This window comes from Tursiops truncatus, chromosome 7, assembly GCF_011762595.2.
Source record: "Tursiops truncatus isolate mTurTru1 chromosome 7, mTurTru1.mat.Y, whole genome shotgun sequence".
NCBI lineage: Eukaryota > Metazoa > Chordata > Mammalia > Artiodactyla > Delphinidae > Tursiops > Tursiops truncatus.
This window is the reverse complement of record NC_047040.1, coordinates 87304982-87328700: the sequence shown is the minus strand read 5'-3', so window position 1 is coordinate 87328700 and position 23719 is coordinate 87304982. Positions and strand designations below refer to the sequence as shown.

The window sequence follows — 23719 nt, the reverse complement described above, 5'->3', positions numbered from 1 at the left end:
TGATACTCAAAATCTTCCTCCTAAACAGATTGGTTACATCTTTTATAACACTTCACTTACTTAACAACCTTGTTGAACACTGGTCTGTTTGACTTAGATACAATTAATAAGAAAAAGAAGAAAAATAAAATACTACCACCCAAGTTATATACAAATTGCTGCCACATTTCCTAATATTGGATTGATTTTCAGAAAACAATATTGCAATATGTGTGTGTGTGTATGTGTGTGTGTATAGAAACTATGACATTCATCCCGGTTGAAAAGGATAATTATTACTACCATGTATATTGGTTGTTTCTGACCTTTTTTCATCTAGTGCTCATGCTGCCCAACTTGTATTTGGTGGAATCTTACTCTTTACACATTTTAAGTTATTAATCACAATTCAAATCTAGCACTGGGTTATTCATGCACATTGTTGAAAGCTGATTACAGCATTGTAATGGCAGATACAATTAGTACTGTAACATCAGTACCACCATCTTCCATTCTATTTTTTCACAAGTAAATTAAAATAGTGTTTAATTATGATATTTTTCAGTATTCATTTCTGGTTTAATAAGGTTTCCTGACAGATAACCGCACTGATTATGTGTGCATGATAAATGTTTAATAGCAGAAAATGAACTCAGTTATAAGCACATTCAGTTTTTTTTATCTTTTCAATAGAAAACAAATGCATATTTTTTTCTTATTGCTTTCCTCTTTTGTATTATTTATGTATGGGGACAAAAATATGTGAGATTGCTTGGTAATATCCTCTTTTTTATAGAAAGAGAAAAAATAGATATTAGTACATTCATTTAGATACTGTAATGTACATGGTTATTCTTTGTGTACAAATTGTTACTGTTATTTCCAAATGCAAAGAAATTCCTGTAGATCCCTTCCAAACTTCTAGCATAAAATTGGTGTGCCAGGAGGCAGCCATGCTTATGCAGCATTAAGTGTGGTTGAACTCTAGCCCAAGTTTCATCTGGAAACATGAATGAACCCTGGTGATTATCAAGCTAGCAGTAAGCCTCTTCCCAGTACAGTCTCCTGACAAAAGTAGGTGAAAGGTATGTGAACAGCAATTAATCACTCTTCTACTTACTTGTCCTGAACAGAATTTAATTAAATACAGTTCATACCTCTATGTCTACTTTTATCATGTCTTCAGAGGTTCCAAACTGCTTGAGTTGGCAACTTGCCAAGGAGGAAAATTATGCTGGGGGTAAAAAAGCAAATGTCTCATTAAAATTGAGACAGGGCTTCCCTGGGGGCGCAGTGGTTGAGAGTCCGCCTGCCAATGCGGGGGACACGGGTTCGTGCCCCAGTCCGGGAAGATCCCACATGCCGCGGAGGGGCTAGGCCCGTGAGCCATGGCCGCTGAGCCTGCGCGTCCGAAGCCTGTCTCCGCAACGGGAGAGGCCACAACAGTGAGAGGCCCACGTACCACAAAAAAAAAACAAAAATGGAGACAAAGGATCAGTGGAAGGAACAATAGGCCAAGTAAGTACACTAATATCTTAACAATGAGCAAGCTCAGAACCCTTTAAATGGCCTCTCTTTGTAGAAATACAGTGGTGGAATCTCCTCAAAATATTAATATTGTCTTTATAATGAATTTTAAAGGAAATTATGCAACCTAATATCTTGAAAGCAGCATATAAGGCCATCTTAAGAAGGTAAAGAAAAATAATTATTGGGTACAAGAAGTTTGATTTTATATACTATTTGAGGGAAAGATACCATAGTTCTTAATCAATATCACTCCAATAAATATATGTCACTAAAACTGCTAGGTCTTTTTCTTGTTAAGTCTTATATTGAGATAATGATAATGGCCTTGGATTAATAAACTTTCTCCCAATAAAATAACTGAATTGTTTTTAATATATGAATTTGAAAAAATTTAAAGAGTTTTTTATTTTGATGTTTCCAATATCTTCCATGAATAAGCCACGTCTATTATTTTCAGATTCAATGGCTGTAAAAGAGAATTTAGAAAAGTGAGATAACACACATTCCTATATAATCATGTTATCCATTTTCACCATGAATCACTCCTCCTGACAACCTTTTTCTTATTGGAAAAGTCTCAGGTTATGCCGTAGGCATTCTAAATACCTTCGGTCTAAATACATTCAAATGTCTTTGGAATTGTTATTTAATTTGTTTAATTCAATATATATTCATTGAGCAAGAACTTTTTCTTCAATGCTGTGTTGGCTTCTAGAGGAGATGCAAAGAATATATACAGCTTTTGTTCTTAAAAGGGGAACATTTAATGTTAGGAAAGTCCATAAAACAAGTACATAGTACATAAAGCACATAAATGAAAAGAGGAATTCAGAAAAGGAGAAGCTTAATATGGTGTAAATTTTTTAAAGAAGAAGAAGAGACAGAGACTATCAAACCTTACGGATGGGAGCAATCATAAACTATACTATTTGTGAACAGAATCAGGTTAATCATTTATAGCAAATGTGTTTTTGAGAAATGCTTGGCGTTCTGCAGCACAAGACTCTGATGGAATGTAACCCAAGCATCCATTTCTACCTAACCTTCTTTTCATCAATGTTCACCTTCCGCAGACATATGACAGAAAGCAGACATTTTTGATCTCAGACTATTTTTTAGCATGATGTTCTTCTCCATCTCATTCAGCTCTGCCATGTAACCCTATACTCACTTTCCTGGAATAGCTGAACAGAACCATCTACATATTACCTGTGCTTTTTCAGTGGGACATATGGAGTGGACTATCGTTTCTCTTTATTCATTTTCACATTTGTCCCACAATACCACTCCAAAGGTTTAACCTGTATATTTGAATTTCTTTTAGATATTTATATTCCCATGATGTAATTCTGTATAATTTCTCCAAATTTTCAGTAAATTTGTACCATAAATATGACTTTTTCTATGTCCACAGAAACTTAACTAAGACATTCAGCTATCTGTAAGGGGGTCCCCTTGTGGGTACCCTTGCTGTTGGATTCCTTATTCTCTTTCTCAAGGTACCACCTTCTCCCAATCTCCACCATGAGTATTGTCACCTACCTTTCAACAATTCAGAGCATTCATCCACATAACAGATTTGAATTTTTAGTCTGGAAAAATTAATTCCCCAGTATGCATCTGTATGTGAGATAGGAAGAGAGAAGGAAAGGTTCGGGAGAGAACCACGGAAATGAAGAAGGGAGAGCTTTAGCATGATACTGAGTAGTTTCTGTTGATCTCCTTAGTTACCCAGATAGGGTCTGTTTCAATTTCTCTGTCATTCTGAATGGTAGGGATATCAGGAACATTTGCTTTTTTCAGTCATTCAATGCAGACTCTTGAACCAATTGTGTGTGTGTGTGCACACATACACGTACATGCACTCTCCTAAATAAAAAATACTAACTCTCAAAAATACTGCCGTCCAAGCTGTGAAAAAGGAGCAAATGTTCTTTGTCTCTTAGTTTTCTAGGCATTTATCTGCAATAGAGAAATTATTATTTTTATGCAGAAAATATACACATTAGCTCTTTGATCTTCTTTTTTTAAATTAGGCTATTTTTATTTGAGTTCGGGAAGACTGAGATCTTTGCTTCCATTTACAAGAATATCCAACTTCATGTTTCAGTCCTTTTCTCCAATAGGTCTTAAATTTTGGACATTTTTTTCTTCCAAATTTTATCCTATGTTCTTTTGAATGAAGCTCTTTTGATTATTCGGGAAAAGACATCCATGGTTTAGTTGCCTACCTGGTATCCATTTGTTCATCATCTTCTCTCTTGCTAAAAGAACCTTCTTTTTTTTTTTTTTTTTTTAGAGTGACCATGTGTGGAAATCTGCAGGTGCTACATCTTGATTGATTTCCCATTCCCTTACCTTTTCCTTTAGTTACAGGCAGTTCCGGCCAGTGAAATCTAAATGAAATGCCACTGTAATTATTTCTGGAAACATTTGATTTCCTGATAAGTGGGACATATACGGCTGAGACCCTCCTTCCTGCTCTGGTGTGTCCAACAAAATTCCAGAAAAACTTACTGATCACCCTACATTGTGAAAGAATACCCCTTTGAGAGATTCTTGGGAGTGTCTCATAAAGGGGAGGTTAGAGGAGGATATTTTTAGGGTTTTAGGGCCTGAAATGGCAGAGTATATGACATGATAGTTTTGTAACAGATGAACATAATGAGGTGAGGGTCTTGAAGCAGGCCTTGATAAGCAAAGAGTCAGTGCCCACAGTTAGCTTATCAAGGAACAAGTAATTTCTGAAACAAATAGTTAACTTATTTTCTTCCTAGTCCCAATGTTATTTAGCATAGAAATGGGAATTGACTAGCACAAAAAAAAGGAAAGCATACTTATTCTCAGAATTGTTTAGCATAAAGATAGGAGCACATGTTGACTGAGCACCCACTACCGTAATGATATAATGTCTGTAGCTCCATTGGAATAAAACACACAAGGGAAGGGCCACTAGAATATCAGAGACAGCTGCCCCAAAATGTTCTGCCACTGAACTAATGACAGCATCTTTCTGTCTCTGTTGTTCTTGTTATGTGAAAAAGAGAAACCTTAATTTATTTAAGCCACTAATTAGGGTTTTCTATTACTCATAGTTGAATATATTCCTAACTAATATTACATGTAAGACTAAGCATATGACTTTTTAAAATAGTGAGAATGTTATTTATTGTTATTTTAAATGACCTTTTAAAAACAACTGATTTTTTTCAATCACATCTTGAATATTTTCATGATAAAATATGTAGAAAGACTTAAAAATCTCAAATACATGGCATCTCTCTTTCATTATTCAGACTCTTTGCAATGTAATTAAACCAGTGTGAATTTAATGCTTCACTGCAGGAAAAGAAAATGGACACCCTGAATCAGTACATTTAAGGAGTGTTGAAATAATTTCAGAAAGATAGGGTTTGTTTTAAGGTTAAGGTTCATTTATAGACTACCTATAGTTCTGCTTTCACATTTTCACATTCAGTCAGGTTCACTGCTTACTTTATGTTAAATAAGCATTAGGTTGTTTGGCTAAATATGCCAGGAACTATAGGGAATATAATATTAGTATGTTTAAGAGTAAGTTTCTCCAAGGAAGAAACCATACACTGTTTCTAGTTGTGTCCCTATAAACGAGCAGAAAGATTAGGACATTGTAGAATGCTAGCAAATACATATTTGTTGGTTGAATTAATAAACATGAATAAGTGAATGAGAAAAAGGAAGACCAAGTCACATATTTATCCTTAACCTATCCTTGCCAGAATGAAGGAATTCTCATAATGGGTCATTAGTGACCCTTCATTCCTGCAGAGCTAATCTACCATGATGGTACAGGGTTTGGTTAGAAGATGTTTCTCTGGTATGTAAATGTTTCTCCTCCTTTCTTAGGAGGCCCTGTTCTCTGGGAGGCATGAGTTATCTCAGGCTTGAGCTCAGGGCTGGCTGCATGGACATGTATTTAACCAGTGCAGTCTGCACCAGGGCCCCACATTCAGAAGGGTGCCTTGTTGTTTGCGGTTTAATGCTTTGTGGTCATTGTCTTGACATTTTGTTTTCTTAATTTCATCTTTGAATTTGGGTTTTGTAAGTAAAGTCTGATTGGATGATGGAGCCAGGGGACTTGGAGCCTCAGTTCACATGTGGTCCTGTACCCCACTGTCTCCATACTTCCCTGGAACAAATTCTTGGCTACCTGCTACCCAGCTCCTTAAGAGGAGAGCTGAGCCTTGAGCCTTCCCTGAAGAAGAAATTCTGCTTGTGGACAGCAGTCTCATCCCATGCACCAGAGGTCCTAGCCTGTACTCCCTGATGGCCTGCCCTATAGATTTCAGACTTGCTTTCCTAGTTCTCACAATCACATGATATACATTTCTTAAAATATAGCTCCTAACTGATTCTGTTTCTCTGGTTGAACTCCAATTGACACAGCACATTAAACTATGATATAAGCAGTATGACCAGAATCAAGGGAATGAAAAGGAAAATTCAGCTAAAGAATTCATTTTAGAGCAATACTAACCATGGACATTTATCATTTGTTTTAAAAATTAAAAATGCTTTTAAACCTTGAAAAACTCCTAATTAATATGTCTTGGCTTTATTTTCTCTACCAAGTAAATCTGTGCTTTAATTTCTTCAATTAAAGTACACGCATCAGGTTGAGAAGACTGTGAAAATTCTCACTTGCCACAAACCTCCTACTTTGCCAGTCAAAATATTTTGTGGTGTCTCTACCGCCAAAAAATTACACATACAGTAATTTATTTATTCAAATATACAGTAATCTATTATACAGTGATCTATTATGTATAATCTACTTGAATAAATAGATTGCTGTATGTGTAATTTGTAATTTTGTAAGTTGGAAGTCTTGTGAATTAGTTACAAATCACAATGTAAAATTTCATCTGTCTAAATCACCTAAGAAAAAGAGTGGGTTAATAAAAATGATAAGCATATGCTGGAGAAACATCTAAGTTTGAAAACTAATCTCAGGTAATAAGTACAAATGAGTACAAATTTGTCAGATGTACAGAGAAGAAGAGAGGAGTGACTAGACAAATCATGAGAGACAGAAATCCTACCCTAGGCAGAACCCTCCTACACTGTTGGTGGGAATGTAAATTGGTGCAGTCACTATGGAGAACAGTATAGAGGGTTCCTCAAAAAACTAAAAATAGAGTTAACATATGTTCCAGCAATCCCACTTCTGGGCATATATCCTTTGAAAAGATACATGCACCCCAATGTTCATAGCAACACTATTTACAATAACCAAGACAGGGAAGCAACCTAAATGTCCATCGACAGATGAATGGATAAAGAAGATGTGGTATATATATATATATACACTGGAATACTACTCAGCCATAAGAAAGAATGAAATAATGCCATTTGCAGCAACATGGATGGACTTAGAGATTATCATATTAAGTGAAGTAAGTCAGACAGAGAAAGACAAATATCATGTGATATCACTTATATGTGGAATCTAAAAAAATGAAACAAATGAACTTATATATTGATACAAAACAGAAGTAGACCCAAACATAGAAAACCAACTTATGTTTACCAAAGGGGAAAGGGGTGGTGGAGGGATAAATTAGGACTTTGAGATTAACATATACACACTATTATATATAAAATAGATAACCAACAAGACCTACTGTATAGCACAGGGAACTATATTCAACATCTTGTAATAATGTATAATGGAAAGAATCTCTAAAATATTTATATATATATATATATATATATATATATATATATATACACACACACACACACACATCACTGAATCACTTTGCTGAACACCTGAAACTAACACAACATTGTAAATCAACTATACTTCAATTAAAATGTTTTAAAAAATCCTACCTTAGGTAGATACTGAAATTTGGAACTGAGAGTCATAAGTTCTAGTTTTTACATGAGTCACACAGACATTAGCAAGTAAAACCTTCTGATAAGCCTTTTCAAGACCATACTATCAAGGACAGTCATACATTTATGTAGTCAACTCTATTCATCTAAACAAAAATGCTGACATCTAGAAACTCTCCCACCTAGAAGATCAGTCGTTCTTTTCCAAATATCAGGCACAGCCTGGCTTCTCTTTCTCCACCCATTTTAATCTCCCTTCTCTTCCCAAAGTCAGAAAGAATAGAAGAAAGAGATGGAGATAGTGAAAAATAAATGTCAAAGTTTGTTTTCAGTTCTTTTAGCAAGTGCTTCATAACAAAAATACCTTTCAATGTGAAGAGTTAATACACCTTGATTATGACTATAAAATTCTAACTTAATTCTGCAACGTCACAAATTCAAACACATTTAAGAAAACTTGCAGTAAACTAAATGAATGAAGAAGGTTAGAAATTCAAAATTTCTGGAAAATTCCAATTTAGTATCATTTCACATACAGCCTATCTTCAATCTTCTGGAATGTCTATTAGACATATGTGAGACTTCTTTATTTTATCTTATTTTTTAAAAAATTTAACCTAACTTTTATATTTTTCATCTCTTTCTTTCTGAGTGATGCTTTCAGGTTTATTTCTTCAGTGCTTCCTTTCATTTTTCTAATTTTTTCTTCAATGTCTCATCTGCAGATTAATTATCCATTTGACTTTCATATTTTAACAATCACTTTTTTTGTTGAAAGTTCTAATTTTGTTCTTTTTTTATACCTTTCTGGAACTTTTTAGTACCATAGTTTTTCTAACTTCTGCCTACCATTCCTCTTGATCCTCATTTTCTGCCACCCCTACTATGGTTTCTCTCACTCAGTCTTCCTCAGCCATAAAGGCTTTCTTACTGTTTTCAGTTACCATTTCAGGGCCTCCGTATTTGTGATTCCCTCTGCCTGGAACACTCTTCCTCCAGCTACTCATCTGACTTGCTCACATTTCTCCTTCACGTTCAAGTATCCCTTTCTCATTAAAGCCTTCCCTGATCTTCAATGTAAAATTGGAACCACACTCTTTCACAGTATTCTTGATCTACCTTCCTTGCTTTATTTTAATTCATAGCATATTTCACCATGAAACTTATTTTACTTACTTTGTTTACATCTGTCTCTCACAATTAAAAAATAAATTCCATAAAGGCAGTGATAAGGGTAGTGGTGGTGGGTGATGGTGGTTAATTTTTGTATTCCCAGTAACTGGAAAAATGCAGAATGTCTGATGTAAATGGTCTTCAATAAATGTTATGCTAGGTAAAATCAATAAGTGTTGTTGAATGATTATTTCCCCCTTTTTATTTCTTTTTAATTCTTTTAAACATAATTGATAATCTAGTTTGATAATTCTATTATATGAAATTCTTAAAGGTCCAATGCTATAGTTTATGTTTTAAGCTAAATAATATTTGGTAGATTGTAACTATGTATTGTGGACTTTTGGAGGCCTTGTTGTTGGGTTTTTTTAAATTATTATTATCGTAATTGAATTTGGAAAGCTCCATATTCACTGCGGCTGAGGTTTTCTTCTCTGCAATAATCTTTCAAGGTCTGAGTTGAGGATCTTTTCAGAGGGGTTTTGCTATTGATCCAAGAGTGCCATCAGCCTTTGATCACTTGTTATGCTAATTTATTAGCTTGCTAAGAGATTACTGGAGTTTAAAGTACAAGCCCAGAACCAGGGAAGCTATAGGCCTATTGTTTGAAATTCTCAGGTAAATTTGTTTTCCTTGAAATTTTAGGCAGAAACACACAAGAATCTTACCTCCTCTGTATAATCTCCTTTGCCAGTGGGAAGACTGCTTCTATGCCATTCTTTTACTGATGGTCAAGCGTTTCCTTTAGTAGGGGTCACTTTGTTTCTTGCCTCTTGTGTATTCAAGGCCTTGTCTTTTACCTGTGAGTGGATATGATATTTTTAGATAATTTATTCAACATTTAATTGATTCTTTAGGAGAAATTTTGATCATCTATTCAACCATATTGTCACACCCAACTGTCTGAAATTACATCTGTATTAGATTCCTAGGGCTGTCATCATAAAGTACCACAAACTGGGCAGTCTAAGACTTCAGAAATACATTCTCTCATAGCTCGAGATGTTAGAAGTCGAAAATCAATGTGTTGGCAGTGACATGCACCCTCCAAATCCTCTAGGGGAAGATTCATCCTTGCCTCTTCCACCTTCTGGTGGCTCCATGAGTTCCCTGGCTTGTGGCTGCCTAACTCCAATTTCTGTCTCCATCTTCTTCTCCATGTGTTCTCCATCTCTTCACATGGCATCCTTTTTATAAGGACACCAGTCATATTGGGTTAGGGGTCCACTTACTCCAGTATGGTATCACCTCAACTAATTACATCTGCAATGACCCCCCTATTTCCAAATAAGGTCACATTCTAAAGTGCCCAGGATTAGGACTTCAACAAATCTTTTTTAGGGGAAACAATTCAATCCGTAACACCATCAAAGAAAGCAGATGCCATTTAGCCCTCAACTATTGTTTTCATGTTAATATATGTGTCCAGTGTTGCAAGACATTTTGTGTTTCAAGAGAACCCAGAGATTCTGCTTTACATTTAAAATATCCTGATTTTAAATGCTGACTACCAAAACTTTAAAACTTTGGCCAATCAAATCACAACCGCTGGCTAGGTTTCGTTTATAGGTTACTGATTTTCAACCTTTGCAACAATGTGACACAGATGATCACTTATCCAGTGGTTACTATGAATCAAAATAGAGTATTTTAAATATATTCAAGGACTCCAAGAAACTCAAAAGGTGTTCAGTACGGGCAACATGTGTCATAAGGTCCAAAACTAAAATGTATGTCCCTTTACTCATAAAATAGCTCCTCAAGCCATGACTTGGAATTTATTCCTCATTATTTTATACATATATCTAAGAAATTGGCCAGGTTTTCCTGCTCAGAGTAGATCTAAATTAGATTCAGTTTCTGAGAAATTTGACGGTTGTTGCTAGAGGAAAGTGCGAGGATAAAAATGAGAAGTGACAGCTCTGAAAGGAAGAGACAGGAAAAAAGATTTCAAAAGCAGATATAAGAATTCCCCAAATCATAGCAGTCTGACATCATTTGGTGCAGTTTGGAACCTGGAGGGTATCGCTATTATAACCTCCTGCAATAACTCATATTCTAAACATCCACCTTGAACATTAAAAGAAGTGTTAGTTATAGTTTATGGAAGCGAGCAAGACAAAAAAAATATTCAGAAAGATTTCCAGCATTCAGGGAGATATTCAATCAGTATGCCTCAGGACAGCTGAATGGGTTGCTAAAAACATCAAACTACTTCCATGTCAGTTATGTGGCTGCTGCCCTGTACACCACCACCCCGCCCCACAGATGATGCCAGACTGCCCCACAATTCAGCAACTATAGGAATGATGGCTGGCAGAACTCGGGCTAAAGTGTTTACTGTTCCAGGACTTTGGGAACTATGTGTTCGGGTTTCCGTACTATTGCTAAATATGTTGTACATTACTCCTGCCGGTGCAAATATTTACCAAAGAAAATTTCTTCACCTTAATCTATAATAAATATAACTTTTGGAAAGAAAAAGAGTGTCAGAGATCAAATCAATCTATGAACAAATGGCATACTCTCTGAGCAGAGGACGTGGTCACTGAGGAAATGACTTGCTACCTCATCTGACACCACTAAGTATTCACAATAAGTCATTAGCTACCCTTAATCTGATTTCAAACTCATGGAATCAAACTTCTGATTATAAACTGACTACTCTAACGTTTTACCTACAAGAAGAATGAACTGGCCAAAAGACAGAATTCCTTAGTCCCCTTGGAAATTATAATTTAGTTGTAAATTAATAAACTTTGGTATTATATATCTTTCCCCATGAGCTTAGTTAATTTGAGCAAGTCCTGACTGTTTCTTAGTAACGTGAGAATTACAAGGATTTGACAAATCAGATTTCCAAATCTGGGGTAAGTTCACCAAGTTAATAAGATCCCGTAGGGACCTTGGAAGTTGGTCACCATGTTGTCCCAGGAAACGTCCTCTGTGATTAAACTAAACTACACAGGTTTAATTCTTTGTTCCTATTAGAAATTTCTACATGAAGACTTGGTATAATTGGAAAGAACTTCCTAATGTAGTATATCTTTAAGCAGTATCTAAGTTAAATTCAGTGGTTACAAATTTGTTGTCAGTAATCATGAACAAATATTGACTAATATGCACTGCATCAATAGATTTTTTAATGTCAAATTTTCTAGGAATTTAAACAAAAAACTCAAAATATGCAAAAACCATTTCATATGCTATTGATGATCTGGACAAGAGAGATTAACATAACCTACATATATAAATATTAATATATAGTAAGTACATAATTTTATATTAATATAAATATATAAGTGTACTCAGATCTTCTTGAGTGTGTCCCCACCTTAAGGAATATATTTCTAGAGTTAAGTCAAAGAGCTAATTATGCATTATTGCACATTATATAACAGCATTATACAAGTCAATTAGAACTGACAATAAAACAACTTCCATGAAAGATCATCTGAATTGCCTTTATTTCTCTTTTAAAATCACTGAAGCAAAATCACATTCCATTTCAAATGTTCTGAAAATCTCTACAGCCTATCAAGCCTTCCCCACAGCATTATTAGTCTCTTCCCAGGTTTTAGCAAAGGAACATTTGTTTGCTTCTGTAATTCCTGAGAGGTCACTGAAATTTCAAATAGCATTATTTTCCAGGTAAGAAAATAAGAAAATGCACTTTATAAATCTCTTAAAGACAGATCAAGGACTTCAACTTTTAATTAGAATGCCATAGCTTATTTAAAAGAATTAATAAAACTAATAAAATAATTTCTCTAAAATATCCTATGTTCAACAGAAAAATTAAAAATGCAAGAAAAAATCTTGAGCCTCTTCTTTTTGAGGTATAATTTTCTAATTCCACAGCTACATGACCTTTCAATAATTGTTTCAAGAAAGATTTCTATCATATTGCTTTGCCTTAATTTCTGATTCGGTCAGTAAATCTTTGTTCCCATCTCTGTGAAGCTTTCTTAGGTCACCAGCACAATGAAGGCAAAGGGGATTCAGTATTGATGAATCCTTTACTCTAAACCTAAAGGATAAACATTGTAAACTTGTTTCTTTTTTAATATAACAGTAACATAACTGTGACTAAAAGATGGGTGTATTTTACCATCTAAAAACTGAAGCACTTTTTATATATTTCAAAACGGTCCTCACCAAAATTTGGCTGAAAAATGTGACTTGGTGCAGAAACCTTATTTTTAATGGATAATTGCTATAACATCATTTTGGTAAAAGTTGGTTACAAATGGTTGGAGAAAAGAAGTTTACCATGTGCCAGGAGCTACACTAGGCTCTTCAGCTCTATTGTTTATTTTTACAACTAGCCTATGAAAAAAGCATTTATTATTAATCCACTTTATAGATGAGTGAACCAGGGCTCAAGTAATTTAACTTGCCTGAGTTTTCAGAGCAAAGTATGTGGCAGGGATGAGATTTTAATTTAGTTCAAAAAAACAATATATTGCATATTAAACACTCTGTAATAATGTTCCTAATCCTAATAATGGACTATCTCATTAATTATTGCCAAATATTACCTTGAAAGATGATAATTCTATTAATAGAAACTAGTAATTATTTGATAATTCATATAGGCCAAACCCTCTAAGTCTGGTCTTACTGAAACCCTCTGAGTTTGGTCTTACTATTATCCCATTTTACGGTGGGAAAACTGACATCACAGGTAGTAACTGGTAGAGTTGAGACTTCAAGGCAAGTAGCCCTACTTTACAATCATGCTCCAAAATGTCTAGACTATAGTACTATCAAGTTATAAACACTAATTTCAAATTTAATGAGCATATTTCAAACAGAAATTTTGGTGAGAATGATAAAATATTTATTTAGTGATTTTAGAGCAAACTTTACATTGTACCTCAAGGTCACTATTTCTAGCATTGCAGTGAACAAAATCATCATGGGAATGCCAAAGGTGGACATAGGCCAACAGGTCTGTCAATTTGGATTACATGTTCTTTTTAAAAAAAATTAACTGAGTTATAATTGACATACAACATTATATTAGTTTCAGGTACAAAACCGAGTTATTTGTTATGTTTATGGATTATGAAATGATCACCACAAGAAGTCTATTTATCATGTCACCATACAGATTTATTACAATATTATTGACTACATTCCCCATGCTGTACATTATACCTTCAAGACTATTTACTTTACAGCTGAAAGCTTTTACCACTTAATCCCCTTTACCTATTTCACCTATCCCTCCCACACCTTCCTCTTTGGCAACCACCCATTTGTTCTATGTATCTATGAAGCTATTTGCTTTGTTTTGTTTTTAGTTTCACATATCTGTGGCATCATATGGTAATCTTTTTCACTGTCTGACTTATTTCACTTAGGATAGTACCCTCTATGTCTATCCATCTTGTCACAAATGTCAATATTTCATTGCTTTTTATGGCTGAGTAATATTCCATTGTGTGTGTGTGTGTGTGTGTGTGTGTGTGTGTGTGTCTATCTCACATCTTCTTTAACCATTCTCATCTGCTGAGAGACACTTAGGGTGCTTTCTTTACCTTGGCTATTGTATATAGTGCTGCAGTGAATACAGGGGTACATGTATCTTTGAATAAATTCCCAGAAGTTGAATTGCTGGATCATATCGTAGTTCGAGTTTTAGTTTTTTTAGGAATCTCCATACTGTTTTCCATAATGACTGTACTAATTTACATTCCCAACAACAGGGCACAAGGATTCCCTTTCCTCCACATCCTTGCCAACACTTGTTTTTTGTCTTTTTGCTAATAGTCATTCTGACAGGTGTGAGGGGCTATCTCATTGTGGTTTGGATTTGCATTTCTCTGATGATTAGTATACTGACCATCTTTTCATGTGCCTGCTGGCCATCTGTATGTTTTCTTTGGGAAAAAAATGTCTATTCAGGTCCTCTGTCCATTTTTAAATTAGATTGTTTGTGTTTTTTTCCTTATTGAGTTGTATGAGTTCTTTGTATATTTTGTATATCAACCTATTATCAGATATATGGCAAATACATTCTCTCATTCAGAAGGTTGCCTTTTCGTTTTGTTGATGGTTTCCTTCACTGTGCCAAAACATTTTAGTTTGATGTACTCCCATTTGTTTACTTTTGTTTTTGTTTCACTTGCTTAAGGAGACACAGCCTCAGTTTCATTCTTTTTCATGTAGTGTCCAGTTTTTCCAATACCATTTACTGAAGAGACTATCTTTTCCCCATTGTAGATTCTTGCCTCATTTGTGGTAGATTAATTGAAAAACAGAAGATGGGTTTATCTTAGTGATTTGAGATTAGATAAGCATGAGTTTATCTGGGTCCTCTATTCTGTTCCTTTGATCTATGTGTCTGTTTTTATGCCAATACCATACTGGTTTGATTACTATAGCTTTTTAGTACAGTTTGAAATCAGGGAGTGTGATACCTCCAGCTTTGATCTTATTTCTCAAGATTGCTTTGGCTATTCGGGATCTTTTGTGGTTCCAGAAAATTTTAGGACCATTTGTTCTATATTAGTGAAAATTTCATTGAAATTTTGATGGAGATTGCATTGGATCTATAGATTGCTTTGGGTAGTATGACGATTAGAACCATATAGATTGTTTCAATTTGTGAGCACAGTGTATCTTTCCATTTATTTGTGGCATCTTCAATTTCTTTCAATGTCTTATAGCTTTCTGAGTACACCTTTTTCACCTCCTTGGTTAAACTTATACCTAGATATTTTATTCTTTTTGATGCGATCATAAATGGGATTGTTTCTTCATTTCTCTTTCTGATAGTTTGTTGTTAGTGTATAGAAATACAACAGATTTCTGTATATTAATTTTGTATCCTGCAACTTCACTGAATTCATTTATTAGTTCTAATAGCATTTTTTGGTGGCATCTTTGGGGTTTTTCTATATATAGTATCATGTCATCTGCAAATAATGACAATTTTACTATTTTTCTTTTCTAATTTGTATGCTTTTCAACTTCTTTTTTTGCCTAAGTGCTACAGCTAGGACTTCCAATACCATGTTAAATAAGAGTGCACATTCATGTCTTGTTCCTGATTTTAGAGGACAAGCTTTCAGCTTTCCATCAGTGAGTATGATGTTAGCTGTGGGTTCTTCATATATGGCCTTTATTATGTTGAGGTGTATTCCCTCTATACCCACTTTGTTGAGAGTTTTAAAAATTTTGTCAAAAGTTTTTCCTGCATCTATTGAGATAATAATGTGATTTTATCCTTTGTTTTGTTAATGTTGCATACCATGTTGATTGATGTGTGAATGTTAAGCCATCCTTGCATCCCTGGAATGAACCCTACTTTATCATGGTGTATGATTCTTTTAATGTATTGTTGAATTCAGTTTTCTAATACTTTGCTGAAGATTTCTGCAGCTATGTTTATCAGGAATATTGGCTTGAAATTTTCTTTCTTTCTTTTCTTTTTTTTTGTAGTCTCTTTGCCTGGTTTTGGTTTCAGTGGTCTCATAAAATAAGTTTGGAAGTGTTCCTTCCTCTTTACTTTTTTGGAATAATTTGAGATGGATTGGTGTTAACTTCTATTTAAATCTTTGGTAGAATTCACCTGTGAAGCCATCTGGACCTGGATTTTGTTTGTTGGTACATATTATTTTTCAATTAGTTTCCTTGAAAACAAACTCCTGTGGCAAGCTTGCTTATTATTTCTCTCATGTAACAGAATATATGAAATATACCTTGCTTTTCAAGATATATAGTCTCTTAAATTTAGATTAATCAAATTGGATTTAAACTCCTTAACAGTGTTGTGGAATGTCCAAAGTGTTTGAGTGATTTGGGGGGGTGGCAGAGGGAGTAGTGGAAGGACAATGTGGCATATTCAAGCGTATTTCACATTTCATGAGTACCCATAGTTTTGTGTTTCCTTGGATATGCTGTGATTTTTTTTTTCTTTTCATGTAGATGTGTAACTAGGGATACAAGAAACCATGGCAACACTGTCTTACTCAAAGAAAAGAAGTTGAATATAGTAATCCCTCAATATCCAAGATAAACCAATCCTACGGTGAGGTGTAAGCTGGGCCTTTCTTTCTATTATATGTCATTATCTCCATTACAGTGGTTTTGGCTGAATATATACCTCAGAAACATTTACAAAATTTAGAAAGTTTTAGAAGTTGTTTACAGAGGCCCATCTAATCTCAAATCACTGAGATAAATTAGAATTCATGTGATTTATGTAATGGAGAAGGTACTAAGCCATCAGAGATGATTATTACTTGTAAAATCTCACCTGGAGTAAATACAATATCACACTGTAAAATTAATTTTGCAAGAAAAATGTTACCAATTTCACAAAAGGGCAAAAACATCACCATTCTTTTCACAGACTGTAACAATGTCCTCCTTTATGAAAATTGCTTTTTTATTAGAGGACAATTACTGTGTGTTGAAATAAGAAAATATAGATGGTGGAAGACATTACAGGCAAACCACACCCACCTATCTATCTGTCCTCTTCTGATTCTTAATCATGAACTGTGTGGAGAGGGTGGTCCTAGGCCGCAGTTCAAAGGAGATGAAGTTTGTCTTATCTCCTCTCTTGCTTTCCTTTTCTTTGCCTTTTTGTTTGTATACTCTGCTACAGCTGTGGCCAGATAGTAAGCATTCTATATTTGAAGTTAAGAATGAATCACAAACATATTTTATTCTCACAAAGTAATTTGGTTTTGCATATGTATTTTTAAAACTATTTGATTTGGTATCACTTATACTCATTACTTTTTAAAATTAAGTAACATTTAAAATTTTTTTATAGTTACCTTCAATTTAAAGCAAGAGATGTCTCTTTTTCATATATGGAAGTGACATAAGGTTTTCTGTATAAATAAAATAAATATATTAAGGTCATAAAAATGGAGGTGGTACATGGGCGTGGTTAAACTCAATGTACTATGAGCATGTATAAAAAAAGACAGGACTTGACAGTCTCAAAAGTCCCTTGCATTTTCATAGTCTGGGGATTTTAGAATAGGGACATAACATAGGTTGGGGAACAATGGAACACAGTCCCCAAACTTCGATTCCTTGGGTTAAATGATAAGACCTTTTCTCAGCTTTATTCTCTTGTAATGAAAATAATGATGAATTAAGTCAGCAGTTTTTTTTTTTTAACTCACATCACTCTGTTATTGGTCAAATCAGTCATACAATCAACTGGGTCATTCCATCATTGGATGACTTGAATAATATATATATATTTTTTATACAGCAAGTTCTTATTAGTCATCAATTTTATACACATCAGTGTATACATGTCAATCCTAATCTCCCAGTTCATCCCACCACCACCCCCACCCCCGACTTTCCCCCCTTGTTGTCCATACGTTTGTTCTCTACATCTGTGTCTCAATTTCTGCCCTGCAAACCAGTTCATCTGTACCATTTTTCTAGGCTCCACATATATGCGTTAATATACGATATTTGTTTTTCTCTTTCTGACTGCTTCCCTCTGTATGACCGTCTCTAGATCCATCCACGTCTCAACAAATGACCCAATTTAAGTCAGTGGTTCTTAAAGTTCAATTTTAGAACCAACAGCCTCAGCAACACCTGGGAGCTGGTTAGAAACGCAAATTCTCAGGTGCTACCTGGCAATTCTGAGATCCTACCTGGATTTGCTGAATCAGAGCTCTGGGGGTGGAGCCCAGCAATCAATGTTATAACAAGCCCTGTAGGTGATTCTCACACCTGCTGAAGTTTGAAAATCATTCAGTTAGGGAACCACATATGTAACAGAAATGACCTCGAATTTTACTGGAAAATTAGTCTTGTACTATTAACTCTAGTGAAAGTAATCTTGAAAATGATCTTAGCCTAATGGATGACAATAAATGCTTAGAAAAAGAGAATTAGAAGATTATGCTTAGAAATGAGTTCCTATAGCAAGAGGAACTCTTACCAAGTAAGAGTTAATTGTACCAATCACATTCAAATACTTTTTACCATTTTTTGTTGGAGGAAGCATCTACATGCAAAACTAACATAAATAAAAAGCAAATTACTTCTTTCAGTGCAATAAAAATCTGGAGTCAATCTCTAAATGTTACAGACCAAGCCGTGGTACCTGTAGTGATGCCTGGGAAGCTGGTCCTCTTCTCTGAGAGCCTCCTTACATAGCCCGCTGATGAGGCAGCTGGCTGACCCACAGGCACTGCTCATTAGAACAGGAATTTACACCTAAGCTGACTCAATTAGATGTTTTCCGCACAGACTTGAAATTGACACAGATACTTTGTACTTGTAGAAGAATTAAGAGGTCATGAAAGTTGAGGTTGAGGTGGTCATGTGTACTCAAAAGCATAAAATGAAGGACTTTCAGAGAAAGAAGAATAAATGAAGTGAATACACAGATACTAAAGTATCTGGCTGTGGAGTGGTGTGGAATATGCGAAAGAGATAGGAAGAGAGAACGGATAACAGATATTGCTTATGTCCCTAACGGCTTTTAATTCCTGTTGCATTTCCTCTTCTTAGGTTTCCTGTGATAACTCAATATTCATACAATAAATTGCCAGGTTTGTTTTGTTTTGTTTTTTGGATAGTGAGGCTAAAATAACTTTCTGTTACTTGAAACATGATTCTTAATTAAAATTCCTACTTATCAATGAATATCAACATTCATTTAAAATATGAATATAATTTTCTTATTAGCTACTGACTGAAAGCAATGGCTAGGATTCGGTGTTTGAATTCCAAATCTCCTCCCACAGAAACACAGCCCAGATATTACCAGCATGGCCACTAGTAGGAATAGTCATTTTCTTGGTCCCTGGAAGAAAACTTTTACAGCATGAAGAATAGAAAATGTTGCGCTGTGTGACAGTTAAATTGATTTCCCTTTATTAACTGAAGGGAAAGGAACATAAGAATTTAAATTTATAGACCAACCAACAAAAACTGAGATGTAGATTAATCAAAGTGAAAAAGCAAAGGCAATCATTCAGAGGGTGCACGCAATACAGCAAGGCTGAGAAAAGTCTGAAGGGCAGACACTGGAGCAGGCAGCAATGAAACTGAGGACCAGTGTCCTGTGGAGGCCTCTGCACACAAGTTCCAGAGGGAAGATTAAGGATCGATGCAGCTCAAGTACAAAGCAGGCACTGGGCCAAACACTGTTAAAACACAAAACATGTTCTAGGACAAGCCTGAGGGCAATAAAGAGGCAGGCAGAACATAACATTGGGCCCCTGCTGAGGTCCTCTTTACCTTAAGTAAGTGATTGTACATCTGGTGCTGAAGTTCCCATGACAATTGTAAGAGTGGAGAATTGAGAAAGGCATTTGGGAAGAGGAAGGAGAAGCTGAACCTTTTTTTTTTTAGCTCCCATTAGGTGATTATACACATGTTCCCTCCTCATGTTCCCTAGATGAACATGGAGAAATAATAGTTTGAACTCTGAGGACCCGTTTAAGTACTGTTAAGGAAGGACCCAACTGTTCAGTAGGTGAATTCTTCCCAATAAAATAAAATAACTCCAGTAAGTTTACTTGTATTGGTTTGGAGAAATTATTAAATCACTGAAAATTTGTGGTTATCTCTATAGAGTTTATTTACCTCTGCCCCAATCCTCCTCACTCTTAGCATTCGGGAGAATGAATAAAAGCAACATTCTCATGTTCAGATGGCAACACTGATTAAATAGTTTTAACATATTCATTAAGTGCACCATCATTGTATCTCAACCACAGAACCCTTAGGATTACCATTATAGATTAGCAAAACTGTAAATAATTAATATCTTTTGTTTCAAGTGACCCTTGAAAAGAGGAAAATATGAGTTCAAGCCTGAAAGGTCCCCTGCTGCATCACTTCTACTACAAAGCTAAGAGAAGGAAAATTGAAAATTTTTAATCATTTTCACATCAAATGATGCAGCCTTCAGAAAGTGAACTGAGTTAATGATGGGGCTTCAGAGAAAGCCCAGATATACCTAAAAAGTTCCTTTTGTCCGCAAGTGTTCCACTGCTTAACCAATATCTAAAAATCCCTCCCAAGGCTATTCTAGGTTACCATGACTCAGGGATGACAGTGTGATTTCTGAGATGTAGGTGAGCCCCCACTCACAGGTTTTAGTCAGTGACCTGTGGGAACAGCTAGCAGAAGCTGAAGACACTCAAGATTCAAATGTGTGCATGTCACATGTTTGTCAGCTCCTCTGAATTTTACACGCCTAACAAGATAGGCTCATACCCTAAGCAGACAAAATTCTCTAGCAGCTCTTAGGCAGAACTGTCAGCTCCTCTCTGTTTCTTCTCTTCTCTCTCCCTGCCTTTTTTTTTTTTTTTTTTGTGGTACACGGGCCTCTCACTTCTGTGGCCTCTCCCATTGCGGAGCACAGGCTCTGGACGCGCAGGCTCAGTGGCCGTGGCTCACAGGCCTAGCCGCTCCGCGGCATGTGGGATCTTCCCGGACCGGGGCACGAACCCGTGTCCCCTGCATCGGCAGGCGGACTCTCAATCACTGCGCCACCAAGGAAGCCCTCTCCCTGCCTTTGATGATCATTTTAAACTCAGTTCACCTCAACAAAATACGGGCATGAGCATTAGGCTAGCTGTCCAGCCACTGAATCTTCCTAGAGAAATTCAGCTTCCTCAGTGGTGGAAGAGATGAAAACCTCAAAAGGCAGTACAGTGTAGCCCAAAGGAAATTACAATCTTATTGATAAATCAACCGGAAATTTTGGTTTTGCTGACAATGTGGCAATTTCTACTCAGAGACTTTAGCATCATAACAATTATCACTTCACTATTTCTCTTTCTAAATAGGCAATTTCATGCATAGTATGATAACGTGTACTCTAATATCTTATATTTTTTTATGGTTTTGCTTGAACTAAAAGCTATAACATTTGATTATTTTGACATATTAACTCTTAACTTGGGAAATTATAACCAAGCAGATTCTTATATAATATCCTATGGGTTTTTCATTCTCATCTTGTTGGAGTCAGTAGAGCGAGAAGTTTAGGGAGATCTATTTTAACAATTGCTCTGAGATGAACAATGTACCTTTGAAAGGCAAAGGAATGGAAGTCAGAACACTAAAAAGAGAAAAATTTTATTTTTCTGAATCAAAAAAGAAACCCTCACTTTATGTAATTACCGTACATAGCCCTCCTCCCCCACTTACCTACGGGAGATATATTCCAAGATCTCCAGTGGATGCCTGAGACCTCAGATGGTACCAAACTTTATATTTACTATGTTTTTCCTATACATTCATACCTATGATTAAGTTTAATTTATAAAGTAGGCACAATAAGAGAATATCCTAATTGCCAGCATCACTACTCTTGCACTTTGAGGTCATTATTAAGGAAAATAAGAATTACTTGAACACAATCACTGCTATAGGCAGCAGTAGATCTGATAACCAAGATAGCTACTAAGTGACTTACAGGCGAGTTATGAAGGACAAGGAGATGATTCCCGTCCCAGGTGGGCTGGATTGGGAGGGCTCGAGATGTCATCACGTGATTCAAAACAGCATGCAATTTAAAATTGATAAGTTGTTTAGTTCTTAAATTTTGTATTTAATATTTTCTGACCACAGTTGACTGTGGGTAACTGAAATCAGGTTAAGTGAAACCACGAATAAGGAGGGGCACCTGTAGTGATGAACATGGTGACAAACTCAGTTTTAGGAGTGGTCATGTTAGAATCTAGTTGATATTAAGCATGTCTATATATACTGCCACACCAAAGTCTTTATTTAGTTAGTTATTTGTTTACTTATTATATTTCTACTTTTATTGTAAAAATTATTTTATTTTGATATGTTTTTCAAAAAATTTAGAATTAAAAGAAGTTGCAAAAGAATTCTGATATACCCTTCACCCAGCTTCTCCCTTTTAACATCTTAAAAAAACCAAAGAATATGTGTTGAAACCAAGAAATTAATCTTGATTCAGTATTTAAAGTCAAGAACTCAGATTTCACCAGTGTTGTTTTTCCAATAATGTCTTTTTGTGTGTGTGTATGTGTGATCTAGGATTCATTTCAGAATCCCACATTCTATTTAGTTCCCATGTCTCTTCTGTGACAATTACTGTTTTTTCTCATCTTTCATGATCTTGATATTTTTCAGGAGTATCAGCTAATTATTTTTGTAGAATATCCCTCAATCTGGGTTTTTCTGACATTTTATCATGCTTAAATTTAATTTCTGCATTAAATGTAGGTTATGTGGAAGGACACTGAAGAGATGATGTGCCCTACTCAGGACATCACATTCAGTGTCACATGACATTCATATATAAAACTGATGGTGTTACTCTGGATCATTTGCTTAAGAGAGTGTCTAGCAGAATCTTCCTGTAAAGTTACTATCTATTCCTTTGTAATTACTAAATTCTTTGAGAGATACTTTGAGACTCTGCACATATTTCACTCCCCTTAAGTTTTCACCCTTTAATTTTAATACCCATTGGTGAAACTTAACTGCTGCAAAATCACTATGGTATTATAATGGTCATTTTCTATTTTGCTTATTTCTTCTACATGTATTAATTGGAATTCTTCAGTAAAGAACAGCTCTTGCTTTTCCTTTACACCTTCTTTCATCCTGCTTTCCTTCTTTCCTTCCTTTCTCTCTCCCCCCCTTTCCTTCCTTCCTTCTTTCCTCCTTCCTTCCTTCCCTTCTTCACTCATTTCATTAATTTATTACGAATATTGATTTTATTCTTTGGGTTATAATCAATACTATCATTATTTGTTTTGTTGACCTAATTGCTCCAACTTTGGAGCCATCATTTTGTTTGCTTGTTTTTTTGCATTTCCTTACTTTCTGGCACCCCAAGATTCTCCAGGTTTTTCTTGTATTTTATCCTGCTCCAGACCTGGAATCAACCTGTTCTTTAAAGAACTCTGGTTCCTTTTATATTTAGAAATTAATATCCAGATATGAAGTGTGTTTATTGCTACTGGGTCAAAAGTTTCATGATAGAGTTTTAATAAAAACTGTGCTGGCTGAAAATCATTCCTAAAATATCTAGAACTTTTGACAAAATTTCTGACATGTCAAGAGAGTCTAATCCAGCACTTTCTCATCTAGTATTAATAGATGCTATACTTTTGGTAGAGGGTTCCATTTTCTAATATCATATTGCACTCAGAGATTC

General features: G+C 35.3%; 1 long non-coding RNA gene across 5 annotated transcripts in view; it reads right to left on the bottom strand.

The window, feature by feature from the left end:
• The window catches only part of LOC141279201 (uncharacterized), a 69100-nt gene that overhangs the window by 25568 nt on the left and 19813 nt on the right, over positions 1-23719 (bottom strand). For 4 of the 5 annotated variants that reach the window (XR_012333130.1, XR_012333132.1, XR_012333134.1 and 1 more), the window contains 3 exons: positions 17361-17417; positions 17041-17207; positions 9231-9362 (listed from right to left, as the gene is read on the bottom strand). This is a non-coding gene — a long non-coding RNA (uncharacterized lncRNA). Of the gene's footprint in view, positions 1-9230; positions 9363-17040; positions 17208-17360; positions 17418-18209; positions 18289-23719 lie in introns of all 5 variants that reach the window. The other variant, XR_012333131.1, reaches the window with a different exon arrangement.